The sequence below is a fragment of the Thamnophis sirtalis genome, unplaced genomic scaffold, assembly GCF_051295495.1.
Source record: "Thamnophis sirtalis isolate CommonGarterSnake01/CBP01778 unplaced genomic scaffold, rThaSir2_p1.2 scaffold_2, whole genome shotgun sequence".
Lineage (NCBI taxonomy): Eukaryota > Metazoa > Chordata > Lepidosauria > Squamata > Natricidae > Thamnophis > Thamnophis sirtalis.
Window position 1 is genome coordinate 27301607 of NW_028261382.1, and position 27866 is coordinate 27329472.

The following is a 27866-nucleotide window of genomic DNA, read 5'->3' on the forward strand; positions in this document are numbered from 1 at the left end:
CAAATCATATTGTACATTTTAAATCAAGAAAGAAAAGTTATATATTTTACTATCCCTGTACCATAATTCTCATTTGGTTACCATTGTTTTAACATGTTTTTATCTAGAATCATTATATTAGAAGACACAACTACCTACTGGCGTTCATTTGCAATTTCAATAGATCTCCAATACCATTACACCTTTATGACATGTTCTAAAGTTAAGTCGGTTAAGTAGGATATCTGAGCATCCCCCCCCCCGTAACACACCTGTATGTATCATTAAATATTGTCCATTAACATTTCATTGTTATTATTGTAGTTAACTAAAGGTTATTTACTAATTATCTTACCTCTCCTCTCCAGGCCCACACAATATTATAACTTTATAACCGTCTTTAAACAATGATTTATTAATAAGATATATAGGACTTTTCCCTCAATCCCAAATTAGTTAATTACGGGCTAAGAAAATAAACATTAGACATCTAAGATAATCTAAGAAATATTGACATTTCTACTTGACAATCATCCAGATTGTAGGTTAGTATTTCTATGGTCTGGTAATTTATTCTAACTAGGGTTATTATTTCCCTATTAGTATCATAGTAAATTTAAGTTAATGGATAAACATTCAGTGGTATTTTAAAGCAGTCTAAAAGGTACAATCATCTCTACTTAATAATCAGTCAAATATTAACTAGCTTTTTTCCATCAATTGGCATTATTAACCAGTATCTTTCCAATAACAAAATAGCCTTTCATCTCTCGCCAGTTGTGCCAATTCTATATCCAAAACCTTTCCAGGGTTTAAGACTTCTCTCCGCACATCCTGAGTGGATTTTTTGATGTATGCAAAGGTTTCATCTCTGACTGAAGCTTGTTGCACACACATTTATGTGGTTTGTCTCCTGAGTGGATTCTTTGATGTTCATACACATGTACTCTCTGACTGAAACACTTTCCACATTTGAGGCATTTATGTGGTTTTTCTGTGTCAATTATTTGATGTTGACGGAGGTGTGGATCACTAGTGAAGTTTTTCCACGCTCCAGGTATTTGTAGGGTTTTTCTCCTGAGTGAATCCTTTGATGTTTATAAAGGTTGCTCCTATGACTGAAGCTCATTCCCCACTCCAGGCACTTATGAGGTTTTTCTCCTGAATGGACCTTTAGATGCTTCTGAAGATGTCAGTTATTTTTGAAGGATTTTTCACATTTGTGGCATTGATATTTCCTTCCTTCCTCCAAGATCCTTTGGGTATTGCCAAGTCTTCGGAAGGACGCTCTTCCCTCCAGGCATATATTTGTTTATTTTCCCCAATGGATCCTTTGATGTCTATAAAGGTTACTCCTCTGACTGAAGCTCTATCCACACTCCAGGCATTTAGGAGCTTTTTCTCCTTTGTGGATCCTTTGATGTTTATAAAGGCTGCTCCACTCACTGAAGCTCTTTCCACACTCCAGGCATTTATGTGGTTTTTCTCCTGTGTGTATCCTTTGATGTCTATAAAGGCTGCTCCTCTGACTAAAGCCCTTTCCACACTCCATGCATTTGTGAGGTTTTTCTCCTAAGTGAATCTTTTGATGTCTATTAAGGCTGCTCCGCTCACTGAAGTTCTTTCCACACTCCAGGCATTTAGGAGGTTTTTCTCCTGTGTGGATCCTTTGATGTTTATAAAGGCTGCTCCGCTCACTGAAGCTCTTTCCACACTCCAGGCATTTATGTGGTTTTTCTCCTGTGTGGATCCTTTGATGTCTATAAAGGCTGCTCCTCTGATTGAAGCCCTTTCCACACTCCATGCATTTATGAGATTTTGCTCCAGTGTGGATCCTTTGATGTGTATAAAGGTGGCCCCTTCGACTGAAGTTCTTTCCACACTCCAGGCATTTATGAGGTTTTTCTCCTGTGTGGATCCTTTGATGTTTATAAAGGCTGCTCCGCTCACTGAAGCTCTTTCCACACTCCAGGCATTTATGAGGTTTTTCTCCTGTGTGCATCCTTTGATGTGAATAAAGGTGGCCCCTCTGACTGAAGCTCTTTCCACACTCCAGGCATTTATGAGGTTTCACTCCTGTGTGGATCCTTTGATGTGAATAAAGGTGGCCTCTCTGACTGAAGTTCTTTCCACACTCCAGGCATTTATGAGGTTTCTCTCCTGTGTGGCTCCTTTGATGTGTATAAAGGTGGCCTCTCTGACTGAAGCTCTTTCCACATTCCAGGCATTTATGAGGTTTTTCTCCTGTGTGGATCCTTTGATGGGAATAAAGGTGGCCCCTCTGACTGAAGCTCTTTCCACACTCCAGGCATTTATGTGTTTTTTCTCCTGAGTGGATCCTTTGATGTATATAAAGGGTGCCCCTCTTACTGAAGTTCTTTCCACACTCCAGGCATTTATGACATTTCTCTCCTGAGTGGATCCTTTGATGTATATAAAGGTTGCCCCTCTTATTGAAGTTCTTTCCACACTCCAGGCATTTATGAGGTTTTTCTCCTGTGTGGATTCTTTGATGTGTATAAAGGGTGCCCCTCTGACTGAAGCTCTTTCCACACTCCAGGCACTTATGAGGTTTCTCTCCTGAATGGATTCTTAGATGCGTTTGAAGTTGGTTATTTGCCTTGAACGATTTGTCACATTCGGAGCACTGATATTTCTTTCCACACTCCTGGATCCTTTGGGTTTTCCGGCGTTTTCGGAAGGATCTTCCGTCCTCCAAGACTGTTTTGGAGTCTCCGCCCATTTCCTTCTCTTCGCATCCGTCTCCAGGCAGCCGCCTTTCTCGGGGTCCCCCTGGGCTCATCCCTCCTGCAGCCCCGGAGCCTCCCGACCTTTCCCCGCCGTCTCCCGAGGAAGGCGCGCCAGCACCGGGCAGGGCTGCTCCGCGGGGCACGTTCTCCTCCTCTCGGACGGCGCTTCCTTCCTTCCCCCGCCGGGCTCCTCGGTCCTTCTGCAGGTAAGAGAGAGAGGCGGGTCACGGCGGCGTCCCTTTCCTTGCAGGGAAGGTCTTCCCCCGCCTCCTTCAATCCCTTCAGGGCCTCCCCACTCCGGAGAGACCCCCCCTTCCCGGACTGCGACTCCCAGCATCCCCTGCGCCAAACCTGCTTTATCCGGGCTCTTTTGTCGCCGATTCAGGCAGCTTCCCGGTTCTCCGTTTAGTTTCCGGAAGTGGAGGCTTCCCTGTCTTTACGCTCTTCCAGGTAGGAAAGCCGAAGCTCCTCCTGTTCCTCTGAAAGGACCGCCCCAAGCCGTCCTCCTGCCAATCACCGCCCTCCCCAGAAGGGCCAATCGGCGTCCTATTTCCTTCAAAGAGCCAGAGGGCACCTGCGCATCGGAATGTCTCCCCCTAACAGGATGGGCAGGGGGCACCCTTCATTTAGAAGGACCGCCCAAGGAGCCCTCCAGCCAATCGCCGCCGACTCCAGATTGGCCAATCAGCCCCCTCCATTTTCAGTCAGCCAGAGAGCGCCTGCGCAGTGCGGACTCCCTAGTCTCGCGTGGAGTGAGGCTGGCGGCAGGGGCGGGTGGCTCAATTTGATCTTTGGTGTCCCGTCTTCACTCCCCCTGCCCGCATTCACGCAGACGGGGGTTGGGGGGACCCTTCTGGGACTCTGACTTTCCCCGCATCTCGGGTCCCCCCTAGGCAAGGGGGGCTCCTCTTGCCCCCCTTTCCCGCTTCCTCCCCCCCAAAGACTGCTTTGCAAATCTGCAGGGGGGGATCCCCTCCTGGACACCCCTCAATATATGGACCCTCAACCTCTCCTGGCCTCCAGGAAACCCCTTGTAGTCCCCACAGCTTCACTCCCTCCCCAGGAAGAAGGGCTTGGGGCTGGAGGTCCCCCACCGCCTTGGGGGGGGGGGGTTTCCTGGTTGATGCGTCCAAAGGTTGGAGGGGCTCCTGGTCCTGCTGCTCTCTTGCTCTGGAGCTCCTCCTCGGATGGGAGGCGATCCTGATGGAGCCCCTCCATAAGTCTTTAACCTTACATGTTCCCCATCTCCCCAATGGCAAGGGTTTTTTTTTTTGAATTTTTATTTTATACATATAATCACATCAACAGAACACATAAACACATTAACAAAAATAACCACATAACTTAAAAACAACATAGGAACAATAAGTTCCATTGTATATCATACAGCAGTTCCGAATCGGTTTCTTTGCAGTTAGTGTTTTCCTTTCTATACATTTCTAATAATCATAATCTCGTTACTCATCCATTTTTATATACATTTCTTTATTTATATATACTTAGCTACTTGTGATCAAGTATTATTTACCTATATCGTGTTTTATATTGTTACTGTCATCTATTCTCTTACATGCAGTTATAGGTATACATTCATATAGTTATTCTTTTTCTTTGCCATTCTTACATTATTATTCCATTTAAAAGGATATAAGGTATAATTTGGAATGTATTGGTTACCATCCTTCACACCTGCTATGACCCCACCTTATTTTCTCTTTCTTTTCTTTTCTCCCTCCCTTCCTTCTCTACTTCCTTCCTCCTCTCCTTCCCCTTCTTCCTTCCCTTACTTCTCCTACTCCTACCCTGTCTTCTCCTTCCTACCCTCTCTCCTTCTCTTTTTCTCTCTTCCTCCCTCCTCTCCTGTTTCTCTCCCTCCCACCCACCTCTCACTTCTTTCTTCTTCCCCTAGCTCTCCTCCACATTTCTTCTTCCTCTCCTACTATCTCTCCTTCTCTCTCTCTCCCACGCTCCACTTCTTTCCTTTCCTTTGTCCCTCCATTCTCTACTTCCTTCTTCCCCTCCTTTCCTTCCTTCTTCCCTTCCTTTCTTTTTCTATTGTTATAGGTGTCTCTTTCAAATCCAGTTTATGTTTTCTTGAGGGTGTTATTTCCACAAGTCCATTTTCCCCCCATATCATTTCCTTTTTTCTCTATCATTCTACAGTCTATATGCCAGCTATCATCCTGATTTGATTTCACCAATCATGACCCAATGGCAACTTTTGATGTGTCTTTTCTTCTTGACTAAGACTCTTTATTCTGTATGTGAGAACCTGCCTTTTCAGGAACTGCACAACAGAGTATTCTGAGTGTCTTTGAATACATCTGCAGCTTTCAAGAAACACACCAACCCAGCTGGGAAAGACTAATGTGGCCCATACATTTGTCCCTTGTGGAATGTTATTTAGAATCCATATCTTTTGTTGTTTAAACTTCTCGAGCAATCAGTGTATTTTATCCTTTCATCCTTTCTTTACTGACACTGAATGTATGTACCATTTGACACCCCATCCTTAATAAATGCTTTTGCTTTGCTTTTTCTGGATTATTTGATGGTCTGTATTTTCAGGTGGACAAAGAAGCCCCTTTGCTTCCCTCAAAGTCTCTCAAATTCAGGTGATCAAGTTCTATACTAAACTTGGTGCCTGAGTTTGGGGATTAAGACTTGATTTAAAATGATCAATAATTAAAAGTAACAGGAAAAAGAACTGGGTGTTCTCATTTTTTTCCTGCTTCCCTCTAATTAGTGGCCAAATGGGGATTTCTGCTCTTGCAATACAACTCTGATAAATTGGCTATAAATAGAAGGAAGATTTCCCAGAGCCCAGGACCCCTTCGGACACCAAATTACCTCTTGGAGGGCATCTTCACTCTGATAACTGACAATTTAACATGTATGGATGAGGTCATAAAGCCATCAGAATTCCCAAGGAGTTGACAAGTGGCTACCAAAGCTCACCTGCTCCACCTTTTCTACACACACCATTGTCAGGCAAATGTCTGGTAGGTGACCAAACCAATTACTATAGCTGCTCATTCCTCATCTTTTTGCACATAAGGCAGATTGTTGGGAGGTAGACTGCCTCTGTCAAGGGAAGCTCCACTCATTAACGTAGCTCTGGATGAACTTCCCATTGCATTCCCTTTGTGTTTTCATCCTGTTTTATATTTTGTTCCATCATCCCAGGTGAGCTCATTTCAGTCTTTCTGCTTAGGTGAGAACCCTTTTTGTGAATCCCAAAGTAATAGGAAGGGGAGGGGAATCCTGTCTCCCTTGAACAATTTCGGCCAAAAGAAAATACTGCATAGCTTAATTATTCAGAAACCCCAAGGCACATGATCTCTTTTGGCCAAGTTCCAAATGTTGAAGGATTCAGCAGATAAAAAGAGACCCAGAAAGAATCCAACTTGGATCCTAATCAAAATTCCATGATTTCCTGCTTCCTTTTTCCCACAATAATGTGTTGGAATGAAAGGAAATTCACTAGCAGGAACCATTGGCAGGAGATTCTCCTCCTTAGGTCCTTTTTAATTGGAGACGATCTTCTTTTGTGCATGAATTCTGAATTCCTATATCCATGAATAAGAATTTTCCTGCATCAAACAGAGGCCATTTAGTTGCTATTTAAAAACACAGTTGCGAGTCACATAGAGTGAGTTTGTTTATCCATTTGGATCCTGCTTTATTATTTCTGCAACTAAGGTGGAGAAGATATGCAATAAAAGAAAGGAAAATATTTGTAGCTCAGGGTTGGACTGAGGGGTCTTTGGAGCTCTCTTCTTCATCTCTTCCCCCAACAACAACCCCATGATATGGGAGGGAGGGTGATATAGGACATCTGTGAGCTGATGTTCAAAGCTCTCTCTATCTTTCCATATGGTGGTGTTGCATCCCAAGCATTTCACTATCAGGACTCCAAGATGATAAGCCACCTTGGAAATAGTTTTTGGATTTGTGTCCCGCAACCATGAAAGAGAAACCAGGATCCTCTCAGAGAAGTTTCAAAGTGGTTTTGACATGGCGAGAGCCTCTCAGCAGATGCTCCCCTTGGAGATCGGCTGCTCAAAGGGGCTGCAATAGGAGATCAAAAAGATTTTCCACTCCAGAATCCATAAGGTAAATCGACATTTGATTCCATTTTAGAGAGAAATCATTATGAGGAACTTGGAAAATACAGTACAAAGAGTGTTTCTCATTCAGCAATTGGATGAAATGTGCTAACCATCCTTTTCAGAAAAGCCTCCCAGGGTTGTATTTTGACCTCCACCTTCTTTAGGGAGCACCTGCACGGGACCATCTCCTACATACACCTGCCTCAATTTGTACAATCCCCAATGTACTTCTCCTCCTATATGCTGAGAATATGGCTAGTATCTGGCAAAGGTTTGTTGGCCTTAGAAGTGCCCACTGAGAAAGTGATAAGTTGTTTTCAGTTGTTGTTGCTGCCTTATGTCTTATGTCTAATGCTGAGACGTAACAGATGGCCCCCAATTCATTCCCTCCCCACGTTAATTTCCAAGAAGGAAATTCAAAGTACAAGATAGGCAGGAAAAGGGTTCTAAAGTGAGGAATGTACCCAGGCCTCCCCCCAAACCAAACGGCAGTGTTCGATAGGGATCTATGGGACATAGCAGAGTCCCTTGTAGCAGTTTCTGCTGGAAGACATCCTTTTGAAGGATTTTTCACATTCCCCGCATTGATATCTCTTTTCTCCTGAGTGGCTTCTGAGATGGGTCTCCTGTTTATCGCCATTTTTGAAGGATTTTCCACATTCCGGGCACTGATATTTCCTTCCTCCCTCCTGGATCCTTTGGGGATTCCGGGGTCTTCCGAAGGACCCTCCGCCCTCCAGGACCGTCTCGGGGTCTCCTCCCTTTTCCTCCTCCCTTCGCCTTTCCCGGGGTCCCCCTGGGCTCATCCCTCCTGCAGCCTCGGAGCCTCCCGGCCTTCCCCCGCCGGGCTCCTCTGTCCTCCTGCAGGGGAAAAGGAGAGGCGGGTCACGGCTCCTCCCCTTCCCCGTAGGGAGGCCCAGGGCGAAGCCTCCGCCTCTCACGTTTCTTCCGGGCATGCTGGAGGCGGACACGGCCTCCCTACCAGCGTCCGGCCTCCCTTCCTGGCCGCCCAGCTAGGTCTCGGGTTCCCAGCCCCCCCCCCTTCTCTGAGAAAGACCCTCCTGGACTGCGACTCCCAGCATCCCCTGCGCCAAACCTGCATCATCCGGGCTCCTATGTCGCCGATTAGGCAGCTCCTTCGTTGCCCGTTTCGTTTCCAGAAGTGGAGGCTTCACGCCCTTTTTTTTCTCCAGAAGTTGCGCCAGTTCCTTTGGAGGGTCCGCCCCAAAAAGTCCTCCAGCCAATCAATGTCTAAATATTTTTATTTCATTTTCATTTTCATTTTATACAATCACTTATATACTGTGCAAAGAAAAAAGAAAAAAAAAAAAAAAACCCCCAACATAACACTTCATTCCCCCATACACCCTCTCTTCTCCCCCTCCAACTTTCCTTTCACCCCTCCAACATTCCCCTCTTCTACTTCCCTTCCCCCTCAGACATCTCCCCCTCCCTCCATTTACCCTCCTTACATTCCCTCTCACTCCCTCTTTACTTCTCCCTTCTCTTTCCCTCTTCTCCCCACTTTGGTGTAGAAAAAGAAAAAAAAGAAAAAGAAAAAAAAAACGACAGTACACAAGTGAATTCTTATTGTTCTAAGGATTGAAACTGTAATTCCACCCTCCCCCCTCCCCCCTATAATCCCCCCTCCCTAACCCCCTTACGGCTTCGCAGGTCCCATGCCCGGCATAATTCTTTAACAAGCATTTAAGTATAATAAGGCCAGCTAACTTTAAAATTTAAAAGAAAGTAAGATAAAAGTAAAGCCAAAAAGAAAAAGGGAAAAATAATAATAAAAAAAAAAAAATAAAAAATAAAAAAAAAAACACCCACACTCACACACAAAAAAAAAGAGAAAGAAACAAAAAGGGTCATAAACCCACTACGTTACCACAGCTTCCCATTATCTATAAATCTTAATCAATGTGACTCATTCCAAATTTCGATTATTTTGCTACTTGCAGGGTTTCAAACTGTATTAGAGCCAGGTAAGTTGATCAATTAGAATTCCCCAACTAAAAATCTCCTTGCTTTGTCTATCTATTCAAACCTTTAATTTATCTCTTTTTTATCCAAGTATCCAAACCTTTCTATAACACCATTAACTCAAATACTTCTTTCATTTTTCATTTCCAACACCTCCCTTTCTATCCTTACCCACCTCCACATATAAATTTTTTACCTTCCACCCTGCCTTTATCCATATCCACATATATATTTTATCCACATTCATTGCTCCTCCTATATTTACTCCACTTTCCTGAAGATTCTCCGACCAAACTTTCTTAACCTTATATTGATATAGCAACTCAAACAAACATCAGCTTACGTTCTAGCCCCATGTAATCTAATTAAACTTTCGCTGCCCTTCCCTCTCCCACGCACCTCCCAACTCCGTTTGTCCCAAACCGCAACTCAAAAAGATCACAATATCCGCTCTCTTCGCCTGAAAGAATAGTTCATGCGCAATTAAAGTTAGAGTTCAGACAAAATTTCTGTACAATATATGTCCCCAATCATCAACGCTTCTTTCAGTCTCCATGTCTCATCATCAATATGCCACTTTTCCATTTTATCCCAGACGGAAATCATAAAGCTTTAAAAACATCGCTTAGTCTTTATTCTTTAGTCTTCTGCCCTTCCGGAAGAGAAAAGCAACACGCTCCACCTTGTAGCCACGTGTCTCACTGTTTGTCTTCTCCTTCTCCCTGTCTCTCCCCAGATCCGGATGAATCAGGAAGTCCCGCCTTCAGGGTCTCGTAGTAAAATTTTCGGGCTTCACAGACAGAGTTAATGCGGTGTTTTTGGTTGCCAAATGTAACTGTAATACCAGCTGGGACTTCCCATCTATATGAAATCTGAGAGTTTCTGAGTTCTTCGGTTAAGAAAGCATACTGTCTCCTTGTTCTTAACATTTGAAATGGTATCTCCTTAAAAACAACCAAGTCGTCCCCGTCAATTCTCAACCTCTTTCCGTAGAGCCTCTGTGTTATCTCATTTCTAGATTCCCTTGTAGTAAAGTATATTATTATGTCCCTCGGAAGCTGTCGCTGTTTTGCTACCCAGGAATTCTGGCGGTAAATTCTTTGAATCTGCCAATCAAAGTTGAGTCCCGGACTTCCCACCAAGCGGCTGAAAGCCTCAAAGAATGTCTGTTTCAAATTCTCCTGTTGGTTTTCACGCAATCCTCTAACACGTATGGCAAAGGCAGTCTTGTTATAATTTAATTTGACAAGTTCTTTTTGTGCAGATTCAATTTCCTGTTCTAACGATTGAATTTTTGATATCAAATTAAGGTTAGTTTCTTCCAAAAGTTCCAATTTGTCCTCCGTTTCAGCAATATAATCTGTCATGACTGTCATTACTCCGATCATATCCTGCTTTGCCTGAGCAATTTTGGCATCAAATTGATCAGATAAATCCGAAATCAGTTGATTAATCTCCTGTCTGAAATCATTAAGCGTTTTGAGAAGGAATTCTTGTGTTAGCAATTCTCCCGTGGAGGGTGTAGGAGACAAGGGTAGCGGCTTATTAAGAAGGCGCTTCTGTTTAGGTTTGGGAGCCATTCCAGAATAAAATTAAAAGACAAGCAATCCAGCGAGCCAAAAATCAAAGTCTGTGCTACCCTCAGATAATCTTTTAGCAATTAGTACGGAGAAGCCTTCAGGAGGGTAGAGTCAGCTAGCTGCGTCAGATCAAACACAAAAGCTACGAGATCGCCATCTTGTGACGCAGTTAAAAAAGAAAGGGAGCCTTTTGCGAAATTGAAGCTGGTATTTTAGATAGTAATAAAGAAAGTTCCTCGGGAATGTTCCCCGCCCGGATTGGCTTTTAAATAGCTTAGCTTTGTCCTGGGGGGGGAGGCAATCTGCCTAGGCTGCAAAAAAAAAGCAGCGCGGAAAACTGGCCGGAGTAAAGGCTCAGCTAATGTTGAACCTCTTCTCCATTCACAGCAAAAAAAAAGCTATGAATTACAAAGAGATCCTAACGACTGACCTTCTCCCTGCCCCTTTCTGCCAGAAAGGGGAGATATCTATAGATCTTAATTAAGATATACGAACCAGAGTCCTGGCAGGAGCTTTATTGAGCTCCCGACGGCGGCAGCCCCTCCCCTCGAAGCCAGTCCTCCAGCCAATCGACGGCCTCTCCAAACTGACCAATCGGCGTCCACCTTTCATCCAGCAAGATGACGCCTCCGCGGTGTGGATGGTTGCTATGGTTCCCAGTAGAGGCGTGGGAGCAGGGTTCCCTTTGATCTTTGGGGTCCTTCTTTCCCCCCCATTTCCCCCCTCTTGTGGCCGGGGGAGCTCAGGGGCTGTTCTGGGGCGGAGGCCTTATAGCCGCCTATAAAGTGGAGCCAGTGGGGTCCAGTGATGGAGGCACCAGTCCAGGGGAGAAAGCAAGGAACACTCTTTCGGTCCAGCCCACCTCACAGGGTTGTTGTTGGGGGAAGAGAGGAGGGAGGGGTCACTGTGGCTGGAAGGGGGAGGGGCTCAGAGAGCTCCAAGGACCTCTCAGTCGAACCCTGAGCTCCAAATTGGCTCCTTTCTTTTCTTGCATCTCTTCTCCTCCTCCTTATTTGCAGAAATAATAAAGTCAGGATCCAAATAAATAAACTCTCCATATGTGATTCACTCAAGTGTGTTTTTAAACAGCAACTACATGGTTTCTATTTGATGCAGGACAATTATTCTTCCTGGATATAAGAATTCGGAATTCTTGCACAAAAGGAGACCGTCTCCAGTTAAAGAGGACCTGAGGAGGAGAATCTGCTGCCAATGGTTTCTCATAGTGAATTTTCACATAGAAATCAATCCCTCATTGTTGGAAAAAGGAAACAGGAAATCATGCAATGTTGATAGGATCCAAATTTGGTTTCTTTCTGGGCCTCTTTAACTGCTGGATCCCTCAACATTTGGAACTTGGGTAAAAGAGGATGATTAAGCTATGCAGTATTTTCTTTTGGCCGAAATTCTCCAAGGGGACAGGATTTTTTCTTTCTCTCCTGGATCGCTGAATTACTTTGGGATTCACAAAAAGGTGTCTCACCTAAGCAGAAATGGGCCAGAGTACCTTTGAGACCGCCTACTGCCACATACCTCCCAGCGGCCAGTAAGATCCCACAGATTGGGCCTCCTTCAGATGCCGTCAGCCAGACAGTGTCGCCTTCTCTGTGGCTGTTCCGACTCTTTGGAATCAGCTACCCCCAGAGATCCAGACCATACCCCCTCTCATGACTTTCAGGAAAGCTGTAAAAACTTGGCTGTTCCGGCAGGCCTGGGGCTGTTGACCTCACTGTTGAGGTCCAGCCCCGATTAGAATGTATGTATGAGATGTTGCTATTTTAAACCATTTTCTTTCGTTATGTGTTCGTTATGTGTCTTTCCCCCCCCCCTCTTTTTTGTAAGCCGCTCGGAGTCCTTCAAGATTGGGTGGCATATACATTTTATAAATAAATAAATAAATAAATAAATAAATAAATAAATAAATAAATAAATAAATAAATAAATAAATAAATAAATAAATAAATAAATAAATAAATAAATAAATAAATAAAATACTGGAGGGAGATAATCTGGGATGATGGAACCAAACACAAAAGAGCATGGCAAAGGAAAGGGAATGCGATGGGAAGCTCATCCAGAGCTACATTAATGAGTGGGGCTTTCCTTTCTCTCTTCCCACATGACTCCAACTATGTTGCTTGTATCTTTACAATTGATATTGTTCTGTTTGTCTCCTACTATGATTTATTAGTAACTTACAACTATCACTGAGTGTTGTATCTTGATGAATGCATTATATTTTACTTTATGTACACTGAGAGCATTTGCACCAAAGACAAAATTCCTTGTGTGTCCAATCACACTTGGCCAATAAAGAATTCTATTCTGTTCTGTTCTATTTATTCATTCTATTCCATTCTATTAACTGAAGAACTTTCTTGGATGAGAAGTGAAACATCTTCAAGGAAAAGCAAACAAAATCCAATTGCCTCTTGAAAAAGCACCCTTGGGATATGATCTCCAGCTTGAGCAGAGGGTTGGACTAGAAGACCTCTAAGGTCCCTTCCAGCTTGTTTGTTTTTATTCTGTCAGCTGACAAGGGAACTTCCTTCATACGTCTAAAAACACCTGGAGAAACTCACTGGGCTCCAGCATCAGATTACTTCAGGTTTTTAGTGTAAAACAACAAGAACATTAAAATGAAGTCAAATCTGTGGCCCCTCCAGCTCTCGTTTGCCTGGGTGCCCTCCCAGACCTCGCTTCCCACCTTGCCTAGGGAGGGACCCAGATTGGGGGGAAAGGTGAATGCGGGGCAGAGAAAACCAGACCCCAAAAATCAAAGGGAGCCCCCCCAGCCTCACATCCAGAGGCTTGTGCTGGGGCCATCTAGTTGGTTGAAGGAAGGCGGATGCCGATTTAGCTGATGAAAGCATAGTAAAGGGGGACTTTTAACTATCCTGACAATTGGGGAACCCCTGCTCTCTGCACCTAGTGGGAGATCGAAGAGGTCCCTAATGAGTCTAATTCATTTAAAAACATTCTTATTATTGCCCCTCTTTCAGTCAACTCTGTGAAGCTCACGAAAAGCAGTTTTAAAAACTAGACAACCCATTAAAACATAAAACATTGAAAATACAAACCACCAAAGACTGGCATCAATCCATCCAACTTCTCATTGTCTGATCTCCCAGCACCTGGGGAAAAGCCAGGTGTTTAAGGCTAAAAGGATGGACGGGAGAATGCCAACACGCATTCACACAAATAAAGAGTGAACGTCTGAGAGCACTGGGGCTTCCGGACCCCACTAGACCTTTTACCCCCTTTGCACATGAGTGGGAAGGCATTGCTGCAGGAGTTCTCACCCAGAAACTAGGCTCATGGCAAAGACCTGGGGCATATTTTAGTAAGCAAATAGATGGGGTGGCATTGGGAGGGCCAGGGTGTCTGACAGCGGTGGCAGCAACTGCCCTGCTAGTTGAGGAAGCCCGAAAGTTAACACTGGGACAACATCTAACACTCAAAGTCCCACACGGGGTTCAGGAGATTATGGAAGTGAAGGGAGCATTTTGGATGACTGGGGCCCCTAAGCCAAGTAGCAATAGCAATAGCAGTTAGACTTATATACCGCTTCATAGGGCTTCCAGCCCTCTCTAAGCGGTTTACAAAGTCAGCATATTGCCCCCAACAACAATCCGGGTCCTCATTTTACCCACCTCAGAAGGATGGAAGGCTGAGTCAACCCTGAGCCGGTGAGATTTGAGCAGCCGAACTGCAGAACTGCAGTCAGCTGAAGCAGCCTGCAGTGCTGCATTTAACCACTGCGCCACCTCAGCTCTTGGAGTATCCTGCTTGACTCCCCAGCCATACAATAAGAGGTATGCAATACCTTAATCCAGCTATACTCTTGTCCCAGGTGGATACTGAATTGTATCATGATTGCATACAGGTGGTGGATTCTGTATATGCGAGTAGACCCAATCCTTCCCTGTATTATAATAAATACTATTTAATTTTCCTGGAGACTCCTGGCAGTTTGCAAATGTTAAAACATTTTTTGTTGTTGTGGGGCGTCTCCATTGTGGGAGGGGGTGACGGGACAAACCATTAAGGGAAGATAAAAGTGATTCCAGAATAATCATGTTTTTTGTAGTTCAGGAACTTCCGTGTAGTTTCTCTCCTTGCCTTATTTTCCTTTTGTGGAATATTCTTCAAGATACCTGAGCGTAATCATAATTTAGTCCACCTTCCTGGGTGCTGCTTACCTTGGCCTTCCTCACTTCTCATTCTGGACTCTTGGACTCTCTTGCAATTGTTTTCTGAATCTTTGGGCTTCCACAGAAGGAAACAACTTACCTGTGAGAAACCTCTTAGCCAGGATGTTGAATGCATTAGCTCTCTTACAATGAAACTCCAAAAACTACAGAGCTAGAATATGAAACTAGAAGCTTTGAAAGATACCTGTGACCTGGGGTAGGCAACAGGTGGCCTGAGATTTAGCTATTTAGCATAACAATTGTAAAAGCTTGGGGGGGGGGCTTTAACTTAGGTAAACAATAAATATTATAGGCATTATTAGTGGGAGGGCAAGGGGTGTGTGGGATTTGGAGGCTTTCAAAGCCTGGGTCCTTCTATCTTGGTACCAAAATAAAAGTATATTCTGGTTTCACACCTTGTGTTTGCCGATCAATTGGCTTTGACAATATATGACCACCCAGATCCCTTCCAGTTCCGTTCTGTTCCTTCCCCATTTACCTAGTTAACTCTAATTCCTAAGGAAAGAGTATTGGGCCCCTGGGAGAACCTTGGGGTACCCCACTGCCTACTTCCCTGCATGTGGAAGGGAAGTTCCATTAAGGCAGGGGTGTGGATCATAAGTCCTTCCAAATATGATCTCCAGAATCCCAATAGAGGAGGATGTTCAAAGAGAGCGGCTGCTTTGGCCCTCAGCTTCCCTATAGAGTGGAAGCCCTGGAGTACTGTCCATGAAGAGGCCATGGGACCACAGGAGGACAGGAAAGCAGGCCCAATACCTTTAGGGATCCAGTGGGGCTGCAAGCAGCTGACTAACAGGAAGCATAGAAACTTTAAGGATCCTGACAACTGGAAAACACCTAATGACTCCACCTAGTGGGAGATCTAAGGGGACCATTTAGGGAATCCAACTGACAAAGAGTTTCAGATGTCTGGGGATGGTCTTACATGATACGGACATTTGGAAACTTGTGGGAAATTACCCCATAATTGGCTGGGTGAAATTAGCTGGGATCAATAGGATAGGATAGAATATCTGGATCAATTCTATCTGGATCAGAAGGATCCCAGTGAACATTTGCCAAAAAGCCATATGGGAAGAACAGTCCTGGGAAAGCTTTTAGATAAGGAAGCCGAATTCATTTCGGGTGTCTATGTGAATAGCAATACACAGATACACACAGAGATGAGAGGCCTCTATTATCTGAGATATAAACACACAGAATTAGCCTTGCATCCTTTTGCCGCCTCGTGTAACAAATCAGTCATCTCCATATGCCTAATGTAGCTCTCTGTATGATTTACAATTCTAAGACCGTTTGTTCCTCCTTCCTGCTCTCCTTATCAGGATGTGTTTTACAATTCCATACCTCCTCATTTCCCCTTATCAAAGAGTACCTTTTGTCCCTCCTCCCTGCCTCTCTGCCGGAATGTATAATCAAGAAGTGATTTGTAACATACTGTGAGATCCTTTGTATTAAACTGCTGACTAGCTTTCTTTGAACTTTCCTAATAAAAAGTGTTCTGGTTTAGCCAGAAACCACCATTTTTCACCCAGTCTGCAGTGTGTGCGTGTCTCATTACCAAAGCAGCCTAGGAATTAGAATTCGTGAAGTGGTCCATCGGATTGTGAGAATGCTTGTATTCCCAATGCAAGCTCACTCTCACAAGTGGTGACCTCCGACGTGATCCATTTCACAACGCCAGGAATCAGTCGAGAGGTGCGACGCAGGGAGGCCCGGACAGGTCGGACGGACTCATCGCGTGCCCAACACCCCCATCTCTTACCCAGGCCAATCCGTAAGTATGGGGACAGATTTATCTAAAGAACAGGTGGTTCGCCTTAAAAAAGAGCAGATCGCTCACCTTAAGGAAATTAGACAAATAGTTGGAGCTCACAAAATTATATTAAAGGATAACGGAGACACATTCACGCTTTCCAAAAAGCAGGCAGATGAATTAGCATCTTTAAACCCCACTGCCCCTCCCAAGTATGAGGAAATAACAACAAAGGCTATAGGGGGAGAGAAAAGGGAAAGCAAAGAGGAGATTTTAAAGCAAACTCCTCAAGAAGAAAAATCCAACACCCCAGAAAAATCTGATATCCCTCCAAAATATGAAAAAGTAACAACAGAAATTGCAGAGGAAATTAAGGAAACAGAGATCAAACAACAAGTTCCTCAGGCAGAAAAATCTAATATTTATCCAGTTTTAAGAAGTACTGAGTACTCACTCGGTCCCCTCACTGCAGGAATGCAAAAAAGGAGAAGTGGGGACGATGTAAAGTTGGATGTTTTATTGCCAAATGAATGGTACTCAGCAGCAAAAATACTTTCCACTTGGCAGATCATCACGGAATGTTTAAAAACTCATGAACAAGCCGTGATGGGGGGACCAGACACCCCCCTGCTATATTTGAAAACCTCTTTGCTAAATTCACACTCTCACTCTGAATCCAAGGCTTTCTTTTCCCTTGTATGTATGCCTTTGAAGCTTCTCAACGTTACGCTTCTGTCTGTTTCACAATCGGGAGATTAATTTTGGGGCATTCGGCTAGCCCCACACAAAAGGCTGTCTTTTATCTTCCTTCTTATTTCAATCTCTTGGCAAGTGAATCTGCCTGGCTCTTCCTATTTCTTCCGGTGATCCCGGCTACCTTTCTTCCATTACCCCCCACGATGTCCCTCTTACGATGTCTCTCCTAGTCTTTCCTCATCTAATTTCATGTCTCAAGGAGTTCTTGCTTACTGACTCATCTAATTTCTCTTCTGATTGCTTTAAGCACACTTTTCTGCCTGAGCACTTGAAACTTTTTCATAGATGTTTCATTTCTCAGAAACCTGCACTCTTTGCAGCTCTAATTACAAAAGCCCGTGTCAGATCTGAATTGGAATGCAGAAAAAATGTTTTTGTGCATGCATGAATGTGTGCCTAAGTTTTGTGCACCCTCAAGGTAATTGTAGATAAGATTTTTTCAATCCAAAAGACAGGGATTTTAAAGTGTTCAATTTTGTAACAAATTTGCTGACTTTCTGGCCACCATCAGATGAAAATTGTTGCAGCTGTAATAGTTGTCTTTTAAAAGAAAAGTAAGAAATTTAGTAAGTAATGAGGTAAAGCCTGACTGAATGGGAAGACCTAGGTAATTGGACTTGATTACTTTGATGTAATGTCTGTTAAAACAATTCTTAAGTGTCTATCCCAGGTTCAGTAATTAAGGCACGTATCCGACCGGTTATTTTAAAATTGCATGTTAATTTGTGGGGGAGAGATTTGTTGTCTCAGTTTGGGGCAACCCTAACTTTGGAGTAAGGTAAAGAAAGAGTGAGAGAAAGGTAGAGAGAAAAAAGAAAGTGAATAAGAGGTAAAGAGAAAGAGGAGAATTGAATTAAATTGATGTTTGAAGTTTGTAAATGGGTTTTGGCTTGAAGCTGTGAGGGTGAGAAGAGTAGTTAGGATTTAAACTGCTCTCTGAAATTCCTCGCTGTTTGAAGAATGCATGACAAAGGATTTTGTATGTGAAGTTAATTTACACAAGCAGTTTGATTGCAGTGTTAGTATGTTAAATGGTAAAAGTTGGTATGCACGTACTTTGATTTCTTTCATATAAAGAAACAGTAAGTTGCAAAGATTGTTTAATGGGATGTGTGTATGCCTTTGTGTTATCATTTCCAAATTTGTTGAGAGAAAGCATGTTTTAAAGAGCAGGATAGCCGTTTGTAGAATTGTTCAGCCCTGAGCTAACTTAAAGTGATTGTGTGCGTGAGTTCCACCCCCCCCTTTCCCCCTGAGTCATTCCTTGGAAGGAAACAGGAGAAGGGGGGGGGAGAAAGAAGACGTGTGTGTAACTGCTTTCAGACCTAGAGGGAGAGAGACAGTAAGAAAATAGAGCTCATTGGCTTACGTATAGCTTTTTGAACTGATGGTAATGAATGTTTTGTATTAAGAATAAATGAAATGGACCCTTGCAATGCGGATTACCAAATCCTAACATAATTCCTCAAAATTATGCTTTAACAGTTATTGATTTAAAAGATGCCTTCTTCTCAATACCTTTACATAAAAAGGACAGAGTATTATTTGCATTTACAATTCCTGTACTAAATTATAGTGAGCCAACAGTAAGGTATCAGTGGAAAGTTTTACCCCAGGGAATGCTAAATAGCCCAACGCTTTGTATAAAAGAGATCATACAAGATTTTAATGATAAAGGATTTAAAATTGCTTCAGAAAAAATTCAAACTATGCCACCATATTTATATTTGGGACATAGAATCATGACATCTCATGCCTCACCAGTAATTCCAAAACTACCTGAGATGGATAAATGTAGTTTGGTGCAGTTACAACAATATTTGGGTTCAATTAACTGGGCACGTCCCTACATGGGATTAACTACGAGTCAATTACAACCCTTATTTGCATTGCTGGCAGGAGGAAAAGAGCCTGCTGCTATACTAACCATAGGGGACAAAGAAAAAGAGTGTATTCAGGTGATTGAGGCAGCCTTAGCAAAGAAATGGGTAGACAGGATGGTTTCACACGTTCCTATCTCAGCTGCTATTTTCAATACCAAAAACTTGCCCACAGGGTGTTTGTTGCAAACACAACAGAAAAAAGTGCTAGTGATTGAATGGATACACTTAGCAAACAGCCCGGGGAGAACAGTTTCAACAAAACCTCTATTGTTATCCCAGATAATTATAAAGCTAAGAGAGAGAGCTCGAACTGTACTGGGAACCTTGGTGGGAAAAATATTTTCAAATATCAGACGCACTTCAATTGGCCTTAAGTGACTATTTAGGGACAATTAAATACCACTATCCCACAGATCATAGGTTTTTGTTACTGAATCTACAACATTTACAATTGACTTCCTTACAAAGTAAACTGCCAATTAAAAATGCAGTTACAGTTTTTGCTGACGGAACTAAGAATAGAGGTGCATGTGTGTATCAAATCTCAGGACAGTGGATAACTTACCACACGCACCCTCAGAGTTCAGCTCAGCGTTCTGAGTTGGCTGCATCCATATTAGCATTTGAGAAATTAAAAGACCAAACATTTAATTTAATTGTGGATTCATTGTATGTTTACCAAGTGATTAACAATTTGTTTGATGCCTATCTTTCACCAGCCCTAGATAAGCAATTGTTAGATATGTTTTTACAGTTACAGCAATTAATTATGGATAGAAAATTTCAATATTTTGTGGCTCATATTAGGAGTCACCAGTCACTTCCTGGTATGCTAACAGAGGGAAATGATTATGCAGACAAAGCCGCTAGGGAAAGTTTTGTTGGATTTGCAACTCCATGGGAAAGCCATGAGTATTTTCATCAAAATGCAAAAGCCTTAGTGAAGATGTTGCAAGCCCACAGCGGGGGGAAACAACCAAACAAGTGATCAACCATTGTATGCGCTCTTTTTCAGTCTTAGGAAGCCCCCTGGAGATTAAAACAGATAATGGACCCGCATACAGTAGCGCTGCATTCGCTACCTTTTGTGATCAATGGAAAATTGTTCATAAATTTGGCATCCCATACAATTCCCAAGGACAAGGAATTGTGGAAAGAGCAAATTTAACACTAAAAATGATGCTTGATAAACAGCAAGGCCCCTTTAAGATAGGGCTGCCTGAAATCCAAAACCGTTTAAGCAAAGCCTTATACACACAGAATTTTTTGAATCTTACAGGCTCACCCATAGCTTCCACAGCTGGGGAAAGACATTTTCAGAGTAGCGTAGTTTCTCCCCACCCTCTTGTTTATTACAGACAATTACCAGACCCTCAGTGGAAGGGCCCAGTGGAGCTCGTTACCTGGGGACGTGGATACGCTGCTGTACAACTCCCGGACAGAGTGCTGTGGGTTCCTGGAAGATGCATACGACCGTTTCATGAGAAATCAGTGAAGACAGATGATAAAAAGGATCCCGAAGCAAGCCTATCCCTTTTGTTTCAAACAACAGACGACTAGAATTGCTGCTGCTCCCACTGTTATTCCTGTGAACTTTGCACTCACTGCAAAATTCCGTGTGACATTGTGATAATTGAACAGTATCTTGAGGAATATTTTTCCTATACCAATCCTTCTCACACTGAACTCCGTATCACACCAACAGTACAACAAACTATTGACAATCCTTTTTCTAACGATTATCACCAAAGATCTCTTGACCCCTCTTTTGATATCTAGTACTCAAGATGAAAATCCGTCCGGAACAGGTCGTTGGCCGGTCATATGTTCCCAGAGTACGCCAGCCCCGATGCCCATTTTTCAGAGGACCTTCGCCTGGACAGGAAATGGGATTTTGGGATCTTTTGGCTCTTCCGATGTCTTGTAAGCATTTTCTGTTGCACCTTCTGCTGATGATGTTGGGAATGGGAATTATGCTTTTAATTGTATGGGGGGCATGTGAATATGAACGCAAAAATAAGAAGGGAATAGTGGAGGATATTCAAGAAATTCCTTTCACACACAACCACTCAAAAAGAGCGATCATTCCATACTCCAATGGGGAAAACTGCAATTCTCAAGGGATATGCATCTACCCTCACAATACATACGGAGAAGCCAATACACAAGTTACCTTAACTTGTTATTTGAAAAATCCAGCTGCAGCGTGTTTAATTACATGGCAATTTTTGCCTGCAAAATTCAAAAAGGCAATCCAAAATGTGAGAGGTATTTCACACCCGAAAGAGAACGGCTGTTTATCACACATATTAGAATAAAAATCACAGAGAATTCTATAGGTTGGTATCAATGCACACAATACCAAAAAGGGTTACCTAATAAAATAATAAAAACAGAAGTAACCTCAAGAGCAAGTATAAAATTTCCCCCAGTTAGTGAGTGGTTCTTAACACTATTGAGTTATCAACAAGAGATAGGAGGAGACAGCTCTCGCCACCTAACAAAAAGAGAGATAAAAGAGGACATTTGCACAGCCTGTTTACAAAAAACCAAACAAGGCAAAACAATTTCCATGACCTTAATATATTATACTATGAAACCTGAATGCAATGGAACTCTAATACCACCATGCACACATAACAATACACAATACAATCAATGCTATACACCAAATGGGATACAATGTTATGAACCAAAAGCGGTAGGACCTATAACAAGTAGCATCTATGTTTATGGCTATAAAGGAGGATCTAGTTTAAAACATCAATTTCTTACAGCACAAAGATTATCAGGGTACATAGCCCATAATGTTTCAAAGGGAATGGCACCCATTACTGTTTGTTTTGATACATGTTTAGCAATTGCTATAGGGCAAGGAACAGGATCCGCGGGGGTAACCTGTGGAGGACAGTCGTGGGAACAATCATACATCCAAAACCACAGATATTTATTCACTCGCTCAACACTTTCAGCACATGGAGGCTATACCCAACCGAGTGTATATTGGTATACAAGTGGCTATGGACCTAACCATTTCGATCTTTCTATTACTCCAGTCACTACTGATTGTCAATCCCATCACTGCACACCACTCTGCCTTACTGCACAGGTAGCAGGTACTTTAGGCACCCGATACTATCATTATGGTATTGGTATAGATAAAGCAGGAAAGGATCCTTATGGATACATCATTGTAAAGACTGAAGCAACAAAATTGACAAATCAACCTGTAAAGTTTTTTTGGAGTTATGAGCAGGAGATTGCTAAACTTAACGATCTACCTACACCTCCAAAAGCAAAAAATATGTTTATTAATTTGGCTCAAGAAGTTGCTACAGAACTTATGTTAAAAAAATTGTTTTGTATGTGGAGGAACCACTATGGGAGATCGCTGGCCATGGCATGTACAAGAAGCAAACTATACTGAAATAGCACAATGGAAAGGGAACTTCACCTTTAATAACAACTTCAATGAAACCTGGCAAGTTACCTCTCATATAATAGGTCACATATGTTATACCAGAAATAAAAATAATCAGACTAAAAGAAATAAACCTATGGGATTTTTAAAATGTTCTAATGAGTGGGAAAATAACACTTGGGTTTCACAAACTAATATGACCAAACCTGAAAACTCATTGCTAAAAGTAACTAAGTTACGAGGACTTTCAGACCCTGAAAATGATACTATTGTGTGGAATCCACCTGATGGGTTATATTGGATATGTGGTAATTTTGCCTATAATATGTTACCCACGGGTTGGTACGGCTCATGTATCTTAGGAGCGATTCAGCCCTCATTCTTCCTAATGCCTATAGAGAAAAAACAAAAACTGGGAGTCCCTGTATATGATACTCTTGAAAGACGTAAACGTACAATAGATCTTTCTAAAGGGATAAAAATAGGTAACTGGAAGGATGATGAGTGGCCCCCTGAGAGAATTATTGCATACTATGATCCCGCGACGTGGGCACAAGACGGATCATGGGGATATAGAACGCCGATATATATGATAAATCGCATTATTAGATTACAAGCTGTATTAGAAATAATTACAAATGAAACTGCATTGGTATTAACTAAGCTTGCAAAAGAAAGTGTATTGTCAAGAACTTATATTATGCAAAATCGTTTAGCCTTAGACTATTTGCTCGCTGCCGAAGGCGGAGTGTATGGTAAATTTAATCTTAGTAATTGTTGTATACAAATTGATGATTCTGGAATTGTGATAGAAAAAATAACTCGAACTATGATACAAACTGCACATGTTCCTGTACAAACTTGGAAAGGCATATTGGACACTGACGGTTGGCTTGGAGGTATTTTTAACAATTGGAAGCAAGGTTTATTTTTTATTGGGATGATATTTTTGGGATTAACTATGCTGCCATGCATAATACCATTATTGAGATCCACTATGCAGAGTATTGCGGACGCAACTATCCAGAAGCATCATGCATTATTAATAAGTGTCAACACATCAGAATTAATAATCCCTGGATACCCAATGGAAGGGGGATTTGTGAGAAAGAAACAACCCATGGCAATTGCTTCCATTTAAAAAATAAAAAAGGAGGAGATGTGGGAAATTACCCCATAATTGGCTGGGTGAAATTAGCTGGGATCAATAGGATAGGATAGAATATCTGGATCAATTCTATCTGGATCAGAAGGATCCCAGTGAACATTTGCCAAAAAGCCATATGGGAAGAACAGTCCTGGGAAAGCTTTTAGATAAGGAAGCCGAATTCATTTCGGGTGTCTATGTGAATAGCAATACACAGATACACACAGAGATGAGAGGCCTCTATTATCTGAGATATAAACACACAGAATTAGCCTTGCATCCTTTTGCCGCCTCGTGTAACAAATCAGTCATCTCCATATGCCTAATGTAGCTCTCTGTATGATTTACAATTCTAAGACCGTTTGTTCCTCCTTCCTGCTCTCCTTATCAGGATGTGTTTTACAATTCCATACCTCCTCATTTCCCCTTATCAAAGAGTACCTTTTGTCCCTCCTCCCTGCCTCTCTGCCGGAATGTATAATCAAGAAGTGATTTGTAACATACTGTGAGATCCTTTGTATTAAACTGCTGACTAGCTTTCTTTGAACTTTCCTAATAAAAAGTGTTCTGGTTTAGCCAGAAACCACCATTTTTCACCCAGTCTGCAGTGTGTGCGTGTCTCATTACCAAAGCAGCCTAGGAATTAGAATTCGTGAAGTGGTCCATCGGATTGTGAGAATGCTTGTATTCCCAATGCAAGCTCACTCTCACAGAAACTCATATAGATTATATCAAATAATGACAGGGAGAAGCTCCTTCACACCGATAGCAATGAAGGCCAAATTAGCCCTAGATTCATGGCAAAGCACACTTGCTTCAATTAGGCACCAAGTGAGATGTCCATTTAAAGGTAATTTATTAGAGTATTATGAGATTTCCATTAATGAAAACAGGGAATCCAGGACACAGAATCTGGTTTCATTTATACTCCACAGAGTAGAAAAAGTACAAAAGAACAGTTGATTCTATGTAACAAATCAGACTGGATAAAAATAGATTTTATAAAAAAATATACAAAACATATTTAAAATTTAAATCCGACTTTTTTTAACGCATGGAAGAAATCATCCTGCTCAGCTACAGTTACATCAGAGACATGGACAGTAACATCCCATAAATATTAAGCACAAGCATTGAAACTTTTAAGCATTGCATTAAAAAGAGAAGGTTCACATGAGAAATGGCATCATGAATCACCTAAGTCTGTTGTGAAAAGGTACAATTTCAGCCAGTTGAAACATCTCGCATGTACAATTGAAAAAGTCCTTTATTAATCAGCCTGGGAAACTCCCTCATTTGGCAAACTATTTACTTTTCTTAATGTCTTCTTTACTCAACCCTCTTATTGGAATTATAATTATCATGGACATGATGATTCTGATTTTTTGTAAGGACACAGAGAGTTTGTGCACTTGGGACAAATTCGTAGCGTGTCTATTCAGAATTGGACAAATTGAATACATAATTCAATTCCTAATATACACTCTGTAACCAAAGATCTTCTCACACTGAGGCATGCTTATCATTTTTCTCCCAGGTGAATTATTTGGTGTCGATAGAGGCCTCTACGCTCAGTATAGCTCTTTCCACACTCCTGGCATTTATATGGTTTCCTTCCTGAGTGGATTGTTTGATGTCGACGGAGGTTTCCAATCAAAGTAAAGCTCTTTCCACACTCCAGACATATATGTGGTTTTTCACCTGTGTGAATTCTTTTATGGTTATTAAGACTGCTCCTTTCACTGAAGCTCTTTCCACACTCCAGACATTTATGTGGTTTTTCCCCTGTGTGAATTCTTTTATGGTTATTAAGACTGCTCCTTTCACTGAAGCTCTTTCCACACTCCAGACATTTATGTGGTTTTTCACCTGTGTGAGTTCTTTGATGTTTATTAAGACTGCTCCTTTCACTGAAGCTCTTTCCACACTCCAGACATTTATGTGGTTTTTCACCTGTGTGAATTCTTTGATGTTTATTAAGACTGTTCCTTTCACTGAAGCTCTTTCCACAATCCAGACATTTATGTGGTTTTTCACCTGTGTGAATTCTTTGGTGTTGACGGAGGTTACTACACCTAATAAAGCTCATTCCACACTCCAGGCATCTGTAGGGTTTTTCTCCTGAGTGTGTTCTTTGATGGATAGTAAGACTGTTCCTTACAATGAAGCTCATTCCACACTGCAGACATTTATGAGGTTTTTCACCTGTGTGAATTTTTTGATGTTTATTAAGACTGCCCTTTTCACTAAAGCTCTTTCCACACTGCAGACATTTATATGGTTTTTCACCTGTGTGGATTCTTTGATGGTTATTAAGACTGCTCCTTTGACTGAAGCTCTTTCCACACTCCAGACATTTATGTGGTTTTTCACCTGTGTGAATTCTTTGATGTATATTAAGACTGCTCCTTACATTGAAGCTCCTTCCACACTGCAGACATTTATGTGGTTTCTCTCCCGTGTGAATCATTTGATGTCGATGGAGATGTCTACTCACAGTAAAGCTCTTTCCACACACTAGGCATTTATGAGGTTTTTCTCCTCTGTGGATTCTTTGATGGATATCTAGACTTCCCCTTGTAGTGAAGCTCTTTCCACACACCAGGCATATATTCGGCTTGTGGGTTCTTTGATGTTTTTCAAGGGTTTGAATTGTTTTGAAGGATTTTTCACATTCCCCGCATTCATACTCTTCTTGTAAATGGACTCTTTGATGTCTATAAAGGCTGCCCCTCTGACTGAAGCTCTTTCCACACTCCAGGCATTTGTGAGGTTTGTCTCCTGAGTGGATCATTAGATGCCTTTGAAGATTGGCATTTCTTTTGAAGGATTTTTCACATTCCGTGCATTCGTATTTCTTTTCTCCTGAGTGGACATTTAGGTGGGTTGTAAGAGCATCTTTTCTTTTGAAGGATTTTTCACACTCCAGGCATTGATATTTCTTTTCTCCCTCCAGGCATTTATTCGGTTTCTCTCTCCAGTGGATCCTTTGATGTTTATAAAGATATCTTCTTTCACGGAATCTCTTTCCACACTCCAGGCATTTATTCGGTTTCTCTCCTGAGTGGATTCTTAGATGCCTTTGAAGATGCTCTTTTCTTTTGAAGGATTTTTCACATTCTGAACACTGATATTTCTGTTGCTCTATGTGGATGCTTACATGCTTTTGAAGATCTCTGGTTTTTTTGAAGGATTGTTCACATTCTGTGCATTTATATTTCTTTTCCCCTGAGTGGATTCTTTCATGTCTATCAAAGTCGCTCCTCTTATTGAAGCTCTTTCCACATTCCAGGCATTTAAATGGTTTCTCTCGTGAAAGGACCCTTAGATGCCTTTGAAGATGGCCGTTTTTCTTGAAGGACTTCTCACGTTCCCGGTGTTGATATTCCTTTCCTTCCTCCTGGACCCTTTGGGGATTCCGGGGTCTTCCGAAGGACCCTCCGCCCTCCAGGACCGTCTCGGGATCTCCTCCCGTTTCTTCCTCCCAGAATCTCTCTCCAGGAAGCTGCTTTTCCCGGGCTCCCTTTTTGCTCATCTCTCCTGCAGCCTCGGAGCCTTCAGGCCTTTCCCCGCCGTCTCCCGAGGAAGCCGCGCCGGGACCGGGCAGGGCTGCTCCGCGGGGTCGGCTCTTCTCCTCCTCCTCCTCTAGGACGGCGCTTCCTTCGTTCCCCCGCCGGTCTCCTCCGTCGTCCTGCAGGGCAGAGAGAGGGGCGGGTGACGGCTGCGTCCCCTTCCCAGCAGGGGAGACCCGAGGCCTCCGCCTCCGCCTCCCACGGGCCCCCCTCCCAGAACTCTCCTGTCCGCAGAGCCTCTCAGCCTGGCGACTCCCAGCACTCCCCGCGCCCTACCTGCATCCGGGCACTTCCGTCCCGTAACCGCAGAGTTTCTCCCGTCGCTCCTCTGATTGCGCAACTGTGGGCGGGGCCTCTTCCCCTCCTTCCCTGTCGCTCCCGTAGGTTTCTCCGATTGCGAAGAAAACTTTCTCTTCAGGGCTGTTCATATTTGCATGCGGCAGCTTCTACGCCATCGCATTGGCGGTGCCCGCTTTGTGACTCCGCCCCTCGCTCCTTACTGGCGCGCCGCCCTCGCCCCTTGGTGTCTGGGATCGTCCCCCCTTTGGCTCCGCCTCTCCGCTTCTTGCTCTTCCCATCCGCTCCCTTCCGCCCTCCGCGACTCTTCCTCTGCGTCTTGTCCTCCCTTCCTGCCTTAGTTCGCCCCTCCCCCTAACCTTCTCCCTTTTCGAGGCGGGGCTGCTCTGACTGGGGGGGAGGGGGCAGCCTTC

At 42.9% G+C, this 27866-nt stretch overlaps 1 long non-coding RNA gene and 1 pseudogene across 1 annotated transcript; both read right to left on the reverse strand.

Moving 5' to 3' along the window:
* Positions 1–794: 794 nt before the first annotated feature.
* Positions 795–27264, reverse strand: LOC148048540 (uncharacterized; annotated as a pseudogene).
* Positions 4859–8035, reverse strand: LOC148048541 (uncharacterized). Its single transcript, XR_015695474.1, has 2 exons — positions 7938–8035; positions 4859–6800 (listed from the first exon to the last, which is right to left on the reverse strand). It is a non-coding gene; the product is annotated as an uncharacterized LOC148048541 (long non-coding RNA).
* Positions 27265–27866: the final 602 nt, after the last annotated feature.